Here is a 5000-nt window from a genome sequence, read left to right as displayed (position 1 = left end):
GTAGGCTGTAGTGTATAGTTTGAGTTTGTTGTAGTCTCGTCACTTCCGCGTGTAGCTCTCCTGAGGCGAATGTAAACGCTCTCCGCGCCGTCGTAATGTCTCTCCTGTCGGGCTCGTTTCCTCATCGAACACGCCCTGGATACTTCCGCAGGTTTTTAGCGTTGTTTCCCGTCATGTCTTACTTTTATTTCATAACTTTCAGCACTTTTCCTCAAGTCGCTCGTCGTCGCTGGAACCGCCATATTCGCGCACGCGAGCTGCGCTCGTGACGTCACACGCACGCCGCGCTCTTCCGCCAACAATCGCTTCAGTTCCTTATTTTATTTTAATAGTTTAGTTTTTTTTTACTTTTTTTATGTCTCATATCTCTTAGGCACATTTTTTTATTAATTGAAATTGTAGATATTTTTAATCCTTTATTTTCGTTCCATTTCCTTCCCTCACGGATTATAGTACCGTAATTGTATATTGTTTAATTCTTGCACTTTAATTGTGTTGTGTGAGGGAATACTTTGCTTCTTGGAAACTTCTGAAAGATTCCAGTGATAATAATTACTCTCTGTGTGAAGATGTCTCAAATTATTTGTCATTATAATTTGTTAAGCTTCCCTGTAACTTTACTTTAAGAATATTTAAAGACTGAGACAATTAATCATATATGTGCACAACTTTGGCATGCCTTATGGACTGTAATGCCTTTGTTTAATTTATTTTATATTATTTGCTTTAATTTATTTTTTACTGTTATATGTTGCTCTACTTAACTATTGTCTCCCAACGAGAGATTTTGTAAATTGTGATTTGTAAAGAATTGTGTTCTAATACAAAACAATCTTGCAATTAAACAAATGTATGATACCATTCCTTGAATTTAAAAAAGCTATTTTCTTTTAGTCTAAAAAAAAAATGCAAGCTGTAAAAAACGTGTTAATATTTTTACCTTTTTTTATTATTTATATACATTTATTTTATTTTATAATTTATTCTTTTATTTTTGTTTATCCTAATAGCCATTGGCTGTATTTGTAATCTTTAATATCAATCAAACATCTCAGTTCTAAGCTCATCCGATTTCTGATCATTACTATTAATGAATAATTATTATAATTCGCTGAGTTTGATCATAAGAGTAACGCAAACAGTAAACGTGTTTAATGAGCTCTGTCTTTATGACGCTGCAGAAGCGCGAATGTGTCAGTGATGTGATTGGAGCTCTGCCCTCTAGCGGCCGGAAATGGCGCACACACTCATTTAAAGGAACAGTACACACACTCATTTAAAGGAACAGTACACACACTCATTTAAAGGAACAGTACACACACAATGAACATTAATCCTCATTTACTCAGCCGCATGTGGAAGATGTGATTTGATTTCTATAGAGAACCAAATTACTCAAAATTAAATAATTCAATAATGAATTCAATAAAACAACAATTAAATGTACCAGTTTATTCTGAAATAATTAAATAATTAATTAAAAAATGTATTCATTAATTTAATTAAATAATTAATTAAAAAAATGTATTTATTAATTTAATTAAATATTAAATAAATGTATCTATTTATTTTGTAAAATTACATGAAATTGTTTAATACATTTCACAATTACCTCTTCCACACACACTATTGTTATGTTTAAAAAAAAAAAAAAAAAAATTTTCCATTATTTTACATGCTTTTTCCAAAAGCCGTTTTTCATAATAATGCATTTCCAAAGCTCGATTTTCCCAAAGATTTTTCCGAATTATTTCCAATCAATTCCCCCATTTCCCATTGCCAGACCCAGACAGACAAAAGTAATCAATCTGAAAGGATTATCCAATCAGTGCCGAGCCCCGCCCACTGCCTGCTGATTGGCTGGTGGAATGTCCTCTATTATGAACACTCTTTAGCGGTAACTGCCGACTGGAGCAATGCGCTTTACCAGGACACGAAAAGCTTCCTGATCCGCGTAACAGCGAGACATAAACGTAATCATTATAATCACACAAACAATTACACAAGACAAAATACATTTCATTCACTGTAAAAAAGGAATAATCATATTGAGAATACATTCAAAAGTATGTTACCGTGGAAACCTTCTGTATGGTTACGTGCGTCATCATCACCGCGTCATCAAAACAGTCATGCTGTCCGCGATAAAAGCTGTCCGCGATAAATGCTGTCCGCGATAAATGCTGACCGCGATAAATGCTGTCCGCGATAAATGCTGTCCGCGATAAATGCTCTCCGCGATAAATGCTGACCGCGATAAATGCTGTCCGCGATAAATGCTCTCCGCGATAAATGGTGACCGCGATAAGTGCTGTCCGCGATAAATGCTGTCCGCGATAAATGCTCTCCGCGATAAATGCTGTCCGCGATAAATGGTGACCGCGATAAATGCTGTCCGCGATAAATGCTCTCCGCGATAAATGCTGTCCGCGATAAATGCTGTCCGCGATAAATGCTGTCCGCGATAAATGCTCTCCGCGATAAATGCTGACCGCGATAAATGCTGTCCGCGATAAATGCTCTCCGCGATAAATGCTGACCGCGATAAGTGCTGTCCGCGATAAATGCTGTCCGCGATAAGTGCTGTCCGCGATAAATGCTGTCCGCGATAAATGCTCTCCGCGATAAATGCTGACCGCGATAAATGCTCTCCGCGATAAATGCTGTCCGCGATAAGTGCTGTCCGCGATAAATGCTGTCCGCGATAAATGCTCTCCGCGATAAATGCTCTCCGCGATAAGTGCTGTCCGCGATAAGTGCTGTCCGCGATAAATGCTGTCCGCGATAAGTGCTGTCCGCGATAAATGCTCTCCGCGATAAATGCTGACCGCGATAAATGCTGTCCGCGATAAATGCTCTCCGCGATAAATGCTGACCGCGATAAGTGCTGTCCGCGATAAATGCTCTCCGCGATAAATGCTGTCCGCGATAAATGCTGTCCGCGATAAATGCTGTCCGCGATAAATGCTGACCGCGATAAATGCTGTCCGCGATAAATGCTGTCCGCGATAAATGCTCTCCGCGATAAATGCTGACCGCGATAAATGCTGTCCGCGATAAATGCTCTCCGCGATAAATGCTGACCGCGATAAGTGCTGTCCGCGATAAATGCTGTCCGCGATAAGTCCTGTCCGCGATAAATGCTGTCCGCGATAAATGCTCTCCGCGATAAATGCTGACCGCGATAAATGCTGTCCGCGATAAATGCTGTCCGCGATAAATGCTCTCCGCGATAAGTGCTGTCCGCGATAAGTGCTGTCCGCGATAAATGCTGTCCGCGATAAATGCTGACCTCGATAAATGCTGGCCGCGATAAATGCTCTCCGCGATAAATGCTGTCCGCGATAAGTGCTGTCCGGGATAAATGCTGTCCGCGATAAATGCTCTCCGCGATAAATGCTGACCGCGATAAATGCTGTCCGCGATAAATGCTCTCCGCGATAAATGCTGTCCGCGATAAATGCTGTCCGCGATAAATGCTCTCCGCGATAAATGCTGTCCGCGATAAATGCTGTCCGCGATAAATGCTGTCCGCGATAAATGCTGACCTCGATAAATGCTGGCCGCGATAAATGCTCTCCGCGATAAATGCTGACCGCGATAAATGCTGTCCGCGATAAATGCTGTCCGCGATAAATGCTGACCTCGATAAATGCTGGCCGCGATAAATGCTGTCCGCGATAAATGCTGTCCGCGATAAATGCTGACCGCGATAAGTGCTGACCTCGATAAATGCTGGCCGCGATAAATGCTGTCCGCGATAAATGCTGTCCGCGATAAATGCTGACCTCGATAAATGCTGGCCGCGATAAATGCTCTCCGCGATAAATGCTGACCGCGATAAATGCTGTCCGCGATAAATGCTGTCCGCGATAAATGCTGACCTCGATAAATGCTGGCCGCGATAAATGCTGTCCGCGATAAATGCTGTCCGCGATAAATGCTGACCGCGATAAGTGCTGACCTCGATAAATGCTGTCCGCGATAAATGCTGTCCGCGATAAATGCTGACCTCGATAAATGCTGGCCGCGATAAATGCTCTCCGCGATAAATGCTCTCCGCGATAAATGCTGACCGCGATAAATGCTGTCCGCGATAAATGCTGTCCGCGATAAATGCTGACCTCGATAAATGCTGACCGCGATAAATGCTCTCCGCGATAAATGCTGACCGCGATAAATGCTGTCCGCGATAAATGCTCTCCGCGATAAATGCTGTCCGCGATAAATGCTGTCCGCGATAAATGCTCTCCGCGATAAATGCTGACCGCGATAAATGCTGTCCGCGATAAATGCTCTCCGCGATAAATGCTGTCCGCGATAAATGCTGACCGCGATAAATGCTGTCCGCGATAAATGCTGTCCGCGATAAATGCTGTCCGCGATAAATGCCCTTTTTATAACACCTCACTTGAAGATATTAAACATGTATTTTTGTATTGCTCCATTTCTATTTCATATTAGACTGACTTTAAGAGAGATATTCCTAAAATGGGACCTCCTAGTTGACACAAATAAAGAAACCCTCCTGTACTACCTTTCATACGACTGATCTCACTTGGAAACCCTTTCAAACATCAGATCACACAACGAAGTTTTCTACCTTGATTCATAAACTTATTTTTGTATTTATTTGTATTGTTCATTTTATACGTGTTATTCTCTCATTTACACATTGTAATTGTTAAGATATAAAATGACCATGACCTTTGTCATGTTTGACTCTGAGGTGGAAACGAGCTTCATACGCTCATGCTGCTCCAAACCTGTGCGATTTCTGTTCAGTTAAAAACAGAAAGCTCGAGAGTAAATGATGACGATTTAAATTGCGTGTACTGTCCCTTTAATAAAGGAGATCAAATGTTGGTTATCACTCTCTTCCTCCCATAATCCTTCAGGAGCTGAGCATATGTTTGTCATTTTATTGTTGTTGGACAATAGAAGCCACTTGCTTTCTGACAAATTCCTTTATTTAAAAACATGAACTTCAGTGTGTGTGA

General features: G+C 41.2%; 2 protein-coding genes across 4 annotated transcripts in view; both read right to left on the bottom strand.

The window, feature by feature from the left end:
• The window catches only part of abl1 (c-abl oncogene 1, non-receptor tyrosine kinase), a 37850-nt gene extending 37556 nt beyond the window's left edge, over positions 1–294 (bottom strand). The window contains exon 1 of the mRNA XM_067437509.1: positions 1–294. This exon is cut by the window's left edge and continues 378 nt beyond it. The gene's annotated coding sequence lies outside the window, so the exon portion shown is untranslated.
• A 4366-nt stretch (positions 295–4660) lies between these two features.
• The window catches only part of exosc2 (exosome component 2), a 6362-nt gene continuing 6022 nt past the window's right edge, over positions 4661–5000 (bottom strand). The window contains exon 9 of one of the 3 annotated variants that reach the window (XM_067439862.1): positions 4661–5000. This exon is cut by the window's right edge and continues 172 nt beyond it. The gene's annotated coding sequence lies outside the window, so the exon portion shown is untranslated. The other 2 variants (XM_067439861.1, XM_067439859.1) reach the window with 2 other exon arrangements.

This window comes from Pseudorasbora parva, chromosome 3 (assembly GCF_024679245.1).
Source record: "Pseudorasbora parva isolate DD20220531a chromosome 3, ASM2467924v1, whole genome shotgun sequence".
In the NCBI taxonomy this organism is placed as follows: domain Eukaryota; kingdom Metazoa; phylum Chordata; class Actinopteri; order Cypriniformes; family Gobionidae; genus Pseudorasbora; species Pseudorasbora parva.
Note: the sequence above shows the minus strand (reverse complement) of the source record. Positions and strands in the feature narration are given on the sequence as shown.